The sequence below is a fragment of the Thermobia domestica genome, chromosome 12 (assembly GCF_964235325.1).
Source record: "Thermobia domestica chromosome 12, izTheDome1.hap1.1, whole genome shotgun sequence".
NCBI classification, from domain to species: Eukaryota; Metazoa; Arthropoda; class Insecta; order Zygentoma; family Lepismatidae; genus Thermobia; species Thermobia domestica.
In genome coordinates, this window is record NC_137465.1 from 11,046,799 (window position 1) to 11,062,648 (window position 15,850).

Here is a 15,850-nt window from a genome sequence, read left to right on the forward strand (position 1 = left end):
GCCTGATATAACTGATTTGAAAAGAATATAGATAACAATGACAATGATGGTAACATTAAGCAGCATAGTTGTTTTTATTTTCATTGTGTTTTTAGGTTATTTCATGCACTTTTCTCAAATATTGAGTTTCAGCATTTAAGTTCGCTTGTTTCAATGAATGTAATGCAATGATATCTATATTTAACCCATTGAACTCATTTGTTTTGTGTTAATTTCAGTATGCCATTGGAATGTTAAAAACCAAATTTAAACTTATGTTAGAGAAAGGAGACTGCATAGGTATTTCGTAAAAGATTTATTTATTTACCCGTTTAATAGAGCGTTTTTATACTGCTTTGAGCAAAGCGGTTCCAAAAATCATACTAGGTGACAGAGCCATTCCGAACATAGATGGGAAAAATTGCATCTTTAGACACATTCCACAGACGTAGAAATCGTGTTTTATGAAATACCTTTTTAGACGCATTTGCGATTCAACGTCGTCTTCTATCGCATCTAAAGATCCGCTCCCCATTAACAGATTTAAGGAACATTATGTATAACTCCATTACTGTCTTTCATGCAATATTATTTTAATCTTTATTATTATATTTATTAATGAATTTACATGTAGATCTCAATTATTTTATTTATGGTATTTTAACTCATGTCGTAATTAAGGTACACGGTCTAAACCCTGAAACAACTGGGTATATTGGCTGAAGAAAATTTCTCAGGGTTTCTTAGGTCCACTCACTTTTCATCAAATTTGGATAGGGCTATTTAATCAAAGATTAACATAAATATCTTACCCAATCCATAAAGTTAGGAAGGTGTGTTTACTGTCATCTATTCGAACGTAAAAGGAAAAAATTAGGTTTGCCCACTTGGTCCATTGTTATGGGTATAGCTTTTAATTTATAGAGAACCAGATGTATATACCATTTGGAATTGTAACATGCGTCTGTAAGAGGGTGTTAGTGCAGGGTAACATACTTCATATTTTACAGAGGTGTCTTAGTTGTCAATTCGGTTAGTAGCATTAGAGTGCCCCTTTTAATTTAGTTAAAATTATTTATTTATTTTTATTTCTTTTAGCACTCATTGAATTTTTTTCACTTTTCATTGTTTTTTAAATATTAGAATTATTCAAAATTTTTAATATATTATGTTCATCGTGGTTTGAGTATAGAATACTTTAAACAATAGGGAGGCAATTTGGTACATATGAATTCCACAGATACTTCATTAGATTGATAAAAAACCTTGTAGACGGTGTTGTTAATTTAAAACAACTTGTCACACATATATTTGACGTAATTTGTGCGGAGATATCTGTAAAAAAAAATTTAAAAAAAACTCATTTCTTTGGTTTGGTATTATCAGCGGTCATTGGAAATTTCTGTATGGATTGTTGGGAAGAGGAAGCATTAGGAACCACTAAACTCAAACCCAGATTTTGATTTTGATATATGAATGGTACGTTTGTAGTTTGGACACAGGGAAGAAATACATTTTTACAATTTCAGAAGCATCTAAATAGAATACATCCAAACATTAAATTAACGATGTAAATCGGAAATGGAGGAAAGATATTATTCCTAGGCAGACTAATTATAGAGAATAGCTTCGGACAGTTGAGTCACAGCGTATACAGAGAACCAGCTCATAATTATCTTAAGAGTTGATTCATGTCATCCATCCTAGACAAATGCAACATTAAAAACAATGTTACACAGGCGAAAATAATGTCTGATAACACCATCTACAAGGATAAATATGTCATTTAGAAAGTATTCTTCTAACAAATGACTACAATAAAAGTTTATCGCTAAAGCAATAACAAAAAGTTTGAAACGTAACATGACGCAGAATTCAGACACAACTTCCGAAGGGAAATAAGAAGAAGGTTTCACAATACCTCTAATGGGTCATTATTAATACAACCCGAATTTCAAAGAATTACATATCCTTCCTTTATTTGTACATGCTTGGGTTTAAAAATGTTGACGAATTACATCAGTAGGGATGTCATAGTCACGTTTTATATTACATATTTTACGCAGTGTTACATATTCTATATATTAAACAATCCTTAAGGGGAAAATCTATTGGACTTTTGGCTTACATGTTAGTGTGATAGATAAATTGTAAAATTTAAATCGTCTTTTCTCCCTATCGTCTTCCCATTTTCCGCTCCGGATATTACACTAACTTAAAAGTGAGGTTTACCTTCATGTGCGTACATACCAGTTCTTTAATTCACCGCATCGTAACCATTACATTAGGAATCAACAGTGTTCTAGTTTCTGACCCGCAACAGGGAGCGGCAGTTAACCCAGCCAACGAAAAGAACAAACAAAGAAAGGTGTAACTGCAAAGCTAACCGGTACATACCTTTTATCCCTACTTTGTTGTCATGAGCGTTTTTAATGTTTGCAACTGGTGACGACAAATCCTTACTGAAGCACTATTAACTTAACCGTAGAATTTGGTATACATAGTTCGGCGGTTTTTTTTTTTTTTTTTAATTTTATCTAGTTAAGTTTTAAAAAGAGCGTGCCTCATATATTTAATCCGTGTTTCAGCTGTGCAAAGCCCGGTTCCTCCGGCTGCCTCCTCGAGATGTCAGAGAGTGCCTTCTTGGATGGCAGTTGGGGATCCATTACCACCGATGACAAAGTTGTTTTTGTGTCGATTGTGCGATAAAATGGTAGTTATACAATGAAGTCTGTTAGAGCACCGTACTCACACTTCAATTCGTGTTTAATACAAACAATTACGAAGTGAAAGAAGCAAGTTCATTCAGTGTATTCTGTAAGGAAATGTACGAATCAATATTTGCAGCAAACATCCCTAAGAACAAAAATCAAGTGCCGAAGTTCCAGGATTACCTTGAAAAAATTTGTAGCCGTACTTTTCCTGACCAGTCAACCCTTCGGAGGAGATAGCTTCCAGTTTCCTGGAATAAGCAGAAGCAGCCTGTTCCTGTGTATGAATTTCTGTCGGCGAGACAACTAATGCTTTTGGTCGGTATGTAGATAATTCATAGCTGGAAAATTAACTGATGACTCTACGTCTAAACCAAACATCTCATTGCATGAAAAGTTATAGAATTTACAACTCATTTCACTATAGCACCATTTGTGACTGATAAAGTGTTGTATGCGGATAACGTACAAGAGAGACTTCTTATGTACAAAGACAGTGCGTCATACATGTTGAAAGCAGTTACGACAATTAAATTGTTTTATTCTAACTTGATCCATTTCACGTGTATGACATGTCGCTGAGGACGTGAATGCTAAGTTTCCGTAGGTCAATTAACATATTTGCTCCAGGAAAAGGATGTTTTTGAAGGCATCAAAACGTGGCCAAGTTAACAAGGAACAATTACCAGGCATACGATTTCCTAGAAAATCATACTGTAACAAGATGGAACACTTTCATACGGCCAAGTCAGTTTCACAATCGACATTTTGAAGAAGCCATCTGTGCTTGACTCATTTTCGGTAGACTTGGGGGTATGGTTATGCACTGCTCAAAATATTTTCATAAAACCCAAACTTCCATGCAATATGATATACATAAACAGCAATTTTGATTGGATTGTTACAATCATTCACAAAATTGAAACTGTTCCGCTTCCTCTCCTGGAACACATGGATATACAAGGTGGGCCATTTTAATTAATCCACGGAAATATCTGAAAAATTATAAAACATAGAAGAAATGCTTGAAGTATACGTTATATATTGCTAAGGGGGAAAACGAATTCCACCAAAAGTACCCCTCTCCGCCCCCCGCAAATGGGGGTAACGGGGGGTAACTTTGAAATATCAAATGGGAACATGGGTCAAGTAATACCTCGTTCGAAAGGTCTTGGAAAACTAAGTAGCGCTGTACCAAAAGATGTTTCATATGGAGCACCAGTTTCAAAATGGTCGCCATGATATGGTTCCGAAACTCCAGTACCCGTAGTATGAAAACCATGGAAGGTAAATGAATGGAACAAAATTGAAATACGTATATATAATAGGGTATATCGAATGATGTGATCCCTGTGATCCCAGTGGCCTGCGTGAAGGGGTCTTATGGGCTAACTTCAAAATTTCAATGTCCGTCCGGACATCAATTCGGGCGTACGCTTGACCTACCCAATGCTGATTGGAAGGCAGACTTCATGGATAGAGAATTGGTGCACTGAGTTAATGCGGATAGCCACATTTATATTTTGATTAACTATTAGCACGCATGTCATATTGTGAGCTTGACGGACGAAACGTACGTATATCCCCGAAATGCTTTCCGAATAACCAGCACGAATTGCATAAAAGTTTCTGTGGTGACGGAGATTAGCAAATTCACACGTTTGTAAGTTCCAGCAACTGCATTCGTCAACTTCTTTCGTATACCGTTCCTTCTGTTTTCGCATCAAATCATACTCAGCCATATAGATATGCGTTACCATTCAAATAAAATCTCACCTTTTTTAAGTCACTACAGCGTCATCCTTACAAACAAATGTTTCAACCACACCATACCTATTTGTAGCGTGGCCTTAATTTGCGAATTAAAGTAGAGTTCTCATTTGATCTTTCACAGTTACTTTCCACCCTACTCACATACAGAGCGCAGGGAGAGATTATTTTGCAGGACTTGGATTTCTCTCTATACATTATGGCAACTTTACTCTAACATTTTTATCTATCTTGTATCATTCTCGAGCCATGGAACGCCTCCGTGGTTTTCCTATTTAATTTCCGTTATTTTCATTTAACTCTAACCGTATTCATACTATAGCACAAGACGTTTTCTTAGACACAGTCGCCATGTTTTGGCGATCATTTTGAAAACGGCGTCTCATGTCGAAGATATTCTTACAGAAACTGTTTAATATTCATTTGTCTGTGTAACGTGATGTTACTCACTTGAAGTTGCTATTTGAAATCATCAAGTTGGCCCCAACTACATTTCAGTTGCCCCTTGGAGTCACCCCGACAGCACCTCTCGATGCGTCTTACGTCAGTTACCTACTCCAGTTTTTCTTCTGTTGATTTATCTCCAATCGCTTTTATACTACGGGTACGAAACCTTTTCTCTGGCACGGATACTATGTTTCGGCGGCCTTTAGAGAACACTGCCATTTCACCTCAATTGTTTTCTCCTGCAAGATGTTTGATTTTGCAAGATTTATCCAACGAGGTACCACACCACTCATGTTACTATTTGACATTTTCAAGTTAGCTTACAATACCCCTTCAGGGAGGCAACTGGGATCATAGGGACCACAGCATTCGATATGCCCTATGATATTTACGTATTTCAATTTTGTTCCATTCATTTACCTTCCATGGTTTTCATACTACTGGTACTGGAGTTTCGGAACCATATCATGGCGGCCATTTTTAAACTGGTGCTCCATATGAAACATCTTTTGGTACAGCGTTACTTAGTTTTCCAAGACCTTTCGAACGAGGTATTACTTGACCCATGTTGCCATTTGACATTTCAAAGTTACCCCCGTTACCCCCATTTGCGAGGGGCGGAGAGGGGTACTTTTGGTGGAATTCGTTTTCCCCCTTAGCAATATATAACGTGTACTTCAAACATTTCTTCTATGTTTTATAATTTTTTAGATATTTCCGTGAATTGATTAAAATGGCCCACCCTGTATATGAAGCTGCAGCAGAGAAACTGGCTGTTGTCGAAGGAGATGTAAGAGAGACATCTCGGGGAAAAAAATGACGCAGTGACCGAAAGGAACCCAGGTTACAACAGCTTATTGTCAGTAAGCCGCATTCTCAATGATGAAACAGTTAACCCTCGAAATGTTATTTTTCCCAACCACTTTCACCTCCTGAAGTATGCTCTGATTCCTTCATGCGACGTAGACAGAAATTTCTCTGCGTACAACTTATTGTCTGATTACCAATAAACATTCACTTCTGAACAATTTTTTAAACTGCTTTCGGATGAAAAGCTGTGTACAACGAAGATTTACTTTTGAACATTTTGAAATGTACTTGGTGGTGACGTGAACTAAATAATTTAAAATATTCAAACTTTGGTGAAGATTTGAATATACATTGTAGATCAAGAACACTTAATGTAAGTATTCTAATATTTTAAGTTTAATGTGTGTCCTTTTAAAATAAATATATCTCTTCGTTAGAGAAGATATTTAAAATAAACTAAAAATTTAAGTTAAAACTAAATGTTCATAGTACATATTTCACTTGGAATGTACATTTTTTTTTTTACATATTTTAGATATTTTTATTATATATTTATGTACCTTTATCAGGAATTGACATTACATAAAATCCCTGGTTCTCTTTGTTAAACATACATTGAATAACGTTAAAACTCACGTCCCTCATTTAAAGCTGAGGCAATACTACGCTCCCTAGGTTATCAGGAAAAATTAATCATCCTAATTGTTTAGAATGTGTCTTAACATATGCTGGACGAACAATAAAAGCAGATATCGGAACCGTACAAGATATGTACGACTAAATCAACTGAAAAAAAAATTAGCATTAGCGAAACATGCATTACAAAAGCAACATATGGTTTTGTTTGTAACTGCGTCCTTTGTATGCAGATTCACTAATGGATGTGACAGGTTATTGAGAGAGGGAATAGAAATAAAATTACGTGATAGCACATTGAAGAGAGAGAAAGTTTTGGAATTAAGTGTAAAGAGTAGTTAAATGTATTATTAAGAAACCGGTTATCTTATGTTTTTAATGAAGCCGGGAAGTATCAGAATCTTTAACTACGAAGTGTAAAATTGTAATATATTTCTTCAAATAATTTGACAGTAATTCCTTAAATTAGTAAAATTTTGACGATGAATAAAGTTAGTGTGTTTGAAACATAAGTTATAACAAAACTCGGATGGAACACCAAAAGAAATATTTGATCTTAGCACAGTTTGACATTCGCAACAAAAAAAGATTTTAGGATTTAAACTCTGATAAATAATTGTTGCAAGTAATCGTTATACAATAATAATAATCTCACAGTTTTGAACCTTAGAGACAAATTATAATGTGGACCACTGAAAGAGTTATCTTTGGAGCACCTTAAGCTTTTATGTACATAAAAACTTTCTTGTATTATTATACGTATGAAAAAATGCCATTTTTTATAATTAGTTTTATAATTAGATATCATTGGATTGTATCTAAAATAAAAAACAAATATATTGTAACTAAAATTATATTTATTTCTACCTTTTATGAACACATGCTGCTTAGTTAATCGCATAAATCAATGTGAGACATAGCATTTGGCTATTTATGTAGTTTACTTTGACTTCTAGTACTAGCTTGTCTTTAGCGTATAATTTTAATTCGAACTGAAGTCTTCGCAAGTCTGCGGTACTATCTGTAGATGAAAAATCAATGTCTGTATTGTCACAAATAAACTCTTTATCAATATAACCCTATATCCACGATTGGTGGTGACAAACTGTACACAGTCTACATAAATGTTTAATGAAATGTATCGAACATTTTTCAAAATAGTACCTTTCAAGAAATATGTTTCTTTTGAAACACACACTAACAATGTTTCACTTACTCCAATGCACTAGTAAATTTGTTCAGTTTATGACTGATATCCAATATTATGAGGCACATACAGTGTACCTTCCTTGCGTCGAAGCATTATTTTCTGAGCAGGTGTTATACGCAGTGTTAATTAACTGCTTAATTATTAGCTTCACAATTGTGACGTCCAGTTCACCATTAAAATTAACACAAAGACAAAACTAGGGTAAATGTGTTTTCCAATATCCAATTGTACAGCAAACAACTCTGCTTCGCAGTCTTATTACAAGCTGAAAGAAGATAGAACTTATACAAACAACCACATTTTCGTTTCCAATGTATTTACACGATAGATGTTGACAAACAGCGGTTCTTCGTAAACTTTAACGTTCGCGCTACACATTTTTTCAACCAGAGACCACTTGCCCGAATGTACAGGATTGCATTCGTGTTAAAGATGTTATCGTTATCATTGAAATAGAGTGTTACTGGCGTTATAAAATACTTGTACGTACAAACATAAAAAAATTCACTTAGCATTCTTTTCAACATTATGATGTGATAAGGTTTTATGAGATTCTATACTCAATTCAAATTGATGACACTTTCCAACTGATCCTATGTAGATTAAGTGTATGCATTTAATGTTTAATAATCTTAAGAGTTTCTCCTGTTATATGGCTTCCCTGGTGAAATATCTTGCAAGTAGAGCATCGTCCTCAAGAATCACTAGTAGTCTTAATCCAAAGTGTAATTTTGTCAGAATACAATGAATAATAATTAGGAGTTACGTAAGAGCAAACTTTCAGTATAATTTATGAATAGAGAAAAGCTATATTTAAAATTGAAATTGTCAAAATTATTATAAAATGATGTTACAAACACGACGAGAAACTGAAATAAAAATATGGAATGGAATATATGTTCTCAGAATAAATGAAACTAAAGTAAAAATGTAGTATGTAATATGATAAAATCTGAAATATATTTTTCAATTTCCGTTCAGAAGCTTCTGAGTATGTACCATTAGATCACTATTCTAATATTTTTCAAAAATTATTAGTACTCTGTTTAGAAGAGCTACGCAAAGCTTTTGATCACCCATGCTTTCTACCTTAGTTACTTAATTTCGTTTTACACTTAAGGCTGTGTCCAACACTCGAAATGCGATGGGATTAATCTATATAATAACATGGCATATTTCTTTCCAAAATATTACGAAAACTATTTATTTTACACATTTCAAAATTCGTCCAAATGTTTGTTAGTGTTAATATTGCATATTCGGTTTTACTTTCTCTTGCCAGGGTAATATTAGAGACCGCTAATTAAAAATCTATTTTCGTCCATTTGATAGCTGTCAAATATGGCGCTACATTTTGCAACAGCGCAGAACAGCAGAAAGAAGGCTAACCAGGTAGGTTTCTTTCATTTTCTGCCCCCGTTAGGTCACGTGCGTGAGCTTTGGGTTGTCCCCGAAGGCAAAGAAATCAACGGATTGTAGATTAACAGCAGGAAGGTACAAAATCTCTTTTCTCTCTCTTCTTACATAGATCGTAAAAATTTTATTGATTTTATGTAAGCATCTCCGCGAATAGTTACCTGTAGAGGCGTATTGGAGCTAACGACGTACGAAAGTTTCCGAAAGTCTGTATATGTTGCTTTCAAGTGCGAAAGAGGGGTTCATGTTATAATAGTTTCGAGCTGTATAGTGTAGAGTAAACTCGCTTACTTCTCGCATCAAATGACAAAAGTTTACTTTGAGATCAAGGACGATGAATAACGAACTGTAAAATAGTTAATATATGTGTAAGGAAAAAACGATCGAGAGCTCCTTCTCGATATATATCTTATCGTTTTTGCTCTATGAAAATCAATATTGAAATCGAAAGTAGTAGTAAATTTCTACTAATTCCGGTTTTAATATTGAGATGGGGATGGATATTATATATTTTTCAGAAACGTTGAATCAATTCCCTAAAACCGCTTCTCGCTAGCTTTTATAGTTTTTTATTTATGACCAATAAGTGGTCGATCTCTATCACTTCAGATTTAGTTAGAAGATTGTCAGAGGACATGGAACATACTCTTAGGACGATTCCGGAAAATTCTTTTACGTATCTCTTACCACTTTTATTCTGATACCTGTTAAACGACAGACGGACATAGCAGTTATATTAAGACTTCTAATATCTACGCATAGCATAGTTTGGAAGTCTAATAAACCCAGGTTGAAGAAATATTCATCAAATCTATTTTCGTGAATTCTCCAGATTAAGATTAAGAATATGGAAATTTCAAGAATTCTTTTCCATCAGTTATTATGCCTTGAAGAAGAACGGGGACTGTGGTGGCTCAGTGGTAGTGTGTAGTGTCCCCGTTTCGATCCGAGGTCACGCCACATGAACTTTGAGGTAGAAAAACATGCGCGTTGGTTTCCTCGGGGTTCTTCCCTTTCCTCCCATTTTCTTCATTCCACTATTTCATTCATTCTTATCATTACCGTCTCCTTTAGTCCAGCCCCATATGCGTGGGACGTAAAACACAAAGATTTCATATAATGTCTAAATAATAAACCTAATGCATTCTACAGTTTTCTGTTCTTTGCTAATGCCCCAGTAATAGCGTACAGATTGATTCTCTGTAGCAAAAAAAAAAGTCCAACTTCTGCCAGGTAGTCACTACAAGAACGAATGTTATCTGTTACGTTCGCATAGTGTTTCCCATAAGACGATACGTAAGGTTTTCTCATCTGGTCTCCTAAATTGAGTAGGTGTCGTCTGTTCTCGATCCTCGAAGACTTATTTCGCTCTTGTCTCAAATTTTCGTTGTACCGTTTTGTTAATTTACGTAAAAAAAATTATGCCCTATTTTTTCTTAATTTCATCTGGAAGGTATCACAACTGTTCCGCGTCACGATTGATCCGCGAATAGTGTGTGATAATAACATTTAACCATACTTATTATTGCAGTAAATTGTGTAATGACTTGCATATTTTAAACGTAGATAAATTGCTCTTCATTGCTTTCGTACCATCACTTTATCATGTTTTTTTTTCTTTTTTTACATATGAATCCTGTAACACTAAAAGATCGTGTTTGAGGTCAAGACTTGGATGAATTATTGTCGCCCACGGGACTCGAGAAATTTCTTGTCTCGAAAACGAGACGATAGTTGTTGTGTTTCTTCCCTCGGATCAAATTTAAAAACGTACTTCTCGTGTCGTTTTTGAGATTACAATCAAGACGAGACGAGAAATTTCTAGTCTCTTGGACAACACTACGTTCAGTACAAACTAACAAGTGTCGCTCCATTAAGTGTTCGTTCGACAATACGACTACAGTTACTAACATCTTACGTGTTTTAATTTCTGTATTAATTCAGGTTTAAACTTTCTATAAAATATTTCTGCTTAAAATCTCGATTCAAATGTTTTCAAAACCAGTGGCGTATTTAGGAACTTGTTTCGGAGGGGGGCTTGAGAAGCAGTAAGAAGCATTTTTGTTGTTCACATAATGCGAAAAAATAATAATAAAATTATTTCGGGGAAATTGAGTCCGATAGCTTCCTAAATAAGCCTAAAATCATTGTTGCATAAATGTAAACTACTCTTCATAATATTACTAAATGCTATGTTCATGTCATTGTTCACATAGAACAATATCATGGTGATGGATCACACTTTTCAGTGCAGTATCTCAGTTACGTGAGTTACACGGTATCCACCTACATAGATAAGTTCTTCATTTCTGAGTTAAAGGTTTTAGCCGTAATTTATTTTTAAAAAGTGTCACCCCATTTATTCTGCATTTGTTTTAATTAAATTAAATGATGAGAGTGAACTGTGAATATCTGTTTTTGACGCAAGTGTTATATTAATAATCCGGGAATAAACTGCTTACCTATCTTTCTTTTCCTCTTTTAAAAATTAATAAAATCATTTCTTATGTTTTGTCTTGTAATTTATTTATAATAATTATTATTCAATAAAAGTACAGTGAATATTTTAAATATATATATTAAACATTTTATACAGAAGAAATCCCTACTACTGCAATGTTTGGTCTCACAAAATTTTAGATGGCTAAGTTTTATCCCGCGAAGTTCAGGCTAGGCATGATTAAGTCCGGCAAGATTTTGGCTATGCGAGGTTTTGGTTCGCGGGGTTTTCGCCAGGCCAAATTGTAGGCCGCTAGGTTTTCCCCAAGAGTGATTTTGGGCCGCGAGATTTTGAAAAAAAAATGAAATGAGATCTTTGAGTTTACGTTCCACGATTATGCCGGTTAGGCTAAAGGAGACGGTGATGATGAGTGATGAATGAAGAAAGTGGGAGGAAACGGGAGAACCCCGAGAAAACCCACGCGCACGGTGTTGGTCCACCACAAAGTTCACTTGGCGGGGGCTGGGATCGAACCCGGAACCCCAAGCACCAGAGGTGAACGCTCTACCACTGAGCCACCGCAGACCCCCGCGAGATTTTGGTTGCGATGTTTCATCCGCAAATCAACAGATCAAGTATTAACTCTTTTGTGTTGGATGGTCAACTACAAAATAGAAATATGCACTAGTGTGGATATATTGACTAATATATCTGTCTGTAGATATATTTTTATCTATTCCGTGCCATTTGTGATCATTCTAATTTACGACAAGGCCATTACTGTTCATGTATCGGTCAAATTTGCTTGAGAGTTTAAGATTTCTCAGCCGAAAATAATAACTGCAATTTGCTACCAACCGGTAATTGGTTCTTTAAATGAATCAGGAGAGTAGAAGTGCTACGCGTTGCCAGTGTTTTTCCCTAAAATTATGAAGTGTCATGAACTACGTAGGGGAAACAAGGATAAATGTCTCTTTGTTCAAAAGCGACACAATTGTATATTCTTAAGATGTAGCGTAACGTTGGTTAGGAAAATGAGTCAAAATACTGTGTAACACACACACACACACAAACATTATGTATATAAAATTCTGTAAATGATGTTTTCAGTCAAAATAAAAATACTTCATTTTCTTATCCTTGGAATAACTATCAGGTCCAAATATTCTAGACTCTAAGAAATATTGTAATATTTATTTATTTACTTGTTTGTTTATTTATTTTTTTGTATTACTGTTACGCACACTCCTGAACTCCACGATTTTTTCTTTTATCTTCACAGATATTTTTTAAAGTTATAATTTTTGTTTTCAAAAGTTAGATTCCTTATTTCGGAAAACAAAATATAAATGAAAATGCTTTAAGGTTTGCATTTTCTTTGTCGAGTCTCCCTTTTGTTCAGTGCAAGAATCAAAATTTTGGATAAAAAATGGTTGAAAAAAATTGGGAAATTGCACCCTGTTTGACAAGGGTTGTTATAAAATACAAGGAAAAATATGTGTTGGTAGATAAGGTTGTCTTATTTCTGACAGTACCCAGTCATGCCACCTGCAATCCTTTCATCTTCCGAACTATATAATCAGGTTGTCAACTAGCATAACTTCGATATTTTCTCATTTCGTAACTTCGATAATGATATTTTCTCATTTCGTAACTTCGATAATGATATTTTCTCATTTCGTACTTTTTTCCCTCCCCTACTAACTTTTTGAAAATCAGTGAGGAAGAATGGCGCTAATAGATCAGGAGAGATTGTATCTGCATCTCCAGGAGCAGAAAAAGAAACCCTGCTGATTCTCCAATACTTGGAATTGTGTATATATTCTTTCCAGTGTTGTGACATTTCCTTATAAAAGGTAATATTAATGAACTCGTTTAAAGTAAAGAGCTCGTTTAAGAGCAGAAAAGTTAACATATATTATTGGGATAAGTTAACATCTGGAGAAATTTTCATCTGCATAAAACAAATAGTTTTCATAATACTTTGGAAAGAAGTTCACCATCTTATATAGGAATTGGTGATCTCAGCTGAAAGCGTTAGAAATGGCCTTCAAAAATTGAACAACCGTTTCAGTTTTACCATCCTCCCAGAGGTTTCGATCCAAGAATGAATCACTATTTGATTCTAAACTGGACTATTTTATCAAAGCTGACAACTCCTATCGACCTGTCAATCATAAGTGATTGCTAAACCAATGAAAATTGAGTTGGTTGCAATCATCGTTAACCATTATTCTATGACCAATATATTTGTGCTACTTATACTGACCGTACAACTTCACTCATGTTTGTTCGATGTGTATATACAGACCTTCACTGCTTTCTTAATTTAATTTTACTGTATTAAATTGAAATAAATCTAACGTGTTTAAAAAGAAATTGAGGCTGATCTATCGGGTGTTCTAAAAATGGCGTCCAGGGTTCACAAAGTACTATCCTACAAGTAAAAATATAGGAAAAAATATATATGTACTCGTCTGGAGACGCGAATTGTACTATTTGGCAACGTCGCAAATAAAGAACCATACAGTAGGTGTACTAATTATCAAACAGTTGCATCGATTCTTTCCAGATGACAGCTAAAGTCGATATGTAATATATACTGATACTGGCATCACAAAGTGTAGCAATCGATTTAACTGCTTAATGTATTTGTAAGAGGATGCTAACTGTTCCAAGTTAATCCACGACGTTGCCACATTGTAAAATTTTGTTTCTCTATAACAACTGAAAAAGGCCGCGGAGGGCAAACCATCATATAATATTTTCATTTTATTTAGGCCTGTAGAGTAGTGCTCTGTGGTCCGTGGGCGCCATTTTTAGAACACCCGATATATGTACGAAAAGGCTTAAATATAATAATTCTGCTTAGTTATCTTCTTTTTTAATTTTAAAGCACTGCCTATTACCTCCAATGTTCCTTCATCGTAAATATTTTTGTCTGTAAACAGCATTATATAATTTTACTTTTAATAATAGTTTACTGCAAAAAAGTTCATCAGGTAAGCACACACAAATTCAGAAAAATATTGGTAGTTTACAGGAAGAGCATAAAAATAATGTAGTATCGTGACTAAAATAATGATAATCTAAATTTTTCTATAATTAAACATTAAGAGCCGTATGCAGAGTCGTTTTGAGGTACGATTAGCGTCATACTAAAGGCCCGAAAACTTCAGGAAGCATATTATATTCACAATTCTTTAGTATAACGCTAGTTACGCGTCAGAAGGACTCTGCATAAGGCCTTAGGTACTGTTATTTGTGTACGGTATCTACATTGTTTAGAGAATTTCTACCTAGAGATACGATATAAAGCAAATAAATGCTGGTTTGTGATTGGCTGGCAGGATAGTCCCTTTTCCAATCAGTGTATTTGATTTAAAGTACGTTAGAATGATAAACGAATATATGGATATATGTCATTGTTGAACAGCGGGATAATGGACCTACTTACTCTTATTAAATAAACACTGTGTTTGTTCGCAGTAATACACAAAATTTCGAAACCAATTTTAACAATTCACTTTTACCAATCGAGAGTATGTTCTTTTTTAAATGAAAACGGATTACATATAACTCTTGAATTCTGCACAGCTGGTCTAAATATTTATACACACAATCTCAATTGCCTTATACTAATCATTGTTATTTAGGCGACAGTTAGAGATTCGTAAATCAAATGGACACACAAGGTATGATTTTCCATGATATATAATCTGCAATATAATCTTAGGTTCTATTATTCCTATTCATATACTTATGTTTCCAATATTCAAAATTTTCCGACTTGTGTAAGTGCAAGAAGTGTTAACTGAATTGCCTTACTATCAAATAAGTTTTTATTATTACTATTACATATATATTAACCTACTTCTATTTTATATAAACTTTCCAACGTTAGAGCCCATCCACATTTTCGATAGCGGGCATAGGTTCTCAACTATGTTACTTGTTAGTTAATTGCACGTTCGCAACTAGAAGGATACGCTTTATATTTCTTTTGAGTTTAGAAAAGAAAATTCATAAAAATGGGTATGCTTATTATGCTACCTCGTATGTGATAGTTGGAAAAACAAGACCGCAAATCGCATGAGGCAGAAGTACTACTTTGCGAAGCCAGTAACCCTACTTTTCATTAGTGCCTTGAGAAAATGTATCTGATACGCGACGGAAAAATAAATAAACTATGGTCTCAGTCAGTTAACCAAACCAAGCCAATTTTATTAGTGGATATATTAAAGACGACATTTATCTACTGTGTACTACGTATTAATCGGATGAAATGTAATAACACTTAATATGTTAATATTGCACGAATGACACTAATTCTTGAAGTTCGCACTACTTTAGTTAAATTTTCTTCTAAACTATTAATATTTTCATAATTTGCGCGTACTTAAGCCATGTAGGACTTACAGCTAAGCGTTT

At 34.4% G+C, this 15,850-nt stretch overlaps 1 protein-coding gene and 1 long non-coding RNA gene across 11 annotated transcripts in view; one reads left to right on the plus strand and one right to left on the minus strand.

Moving 5' to 3' along the window:
* Positions 1 to 15,850, plus strand: part of LOC145666333 (uncharacterized) — a 147,862-nt gene that overhangs the window by 123,535 nt on the left and 8,477 nt on the right. The gene's annotated exons all lie outside the window — the stretch shown is intronic.
* The window catches only part of LOC145666335 (uncharacterized), a 113,374-nt gene that overhangs the window by 78,512 nt on the left and 19,012 nt on the right, over positions 1 to 15,850 (minus strand). The window lies entirely within an intron of this gene.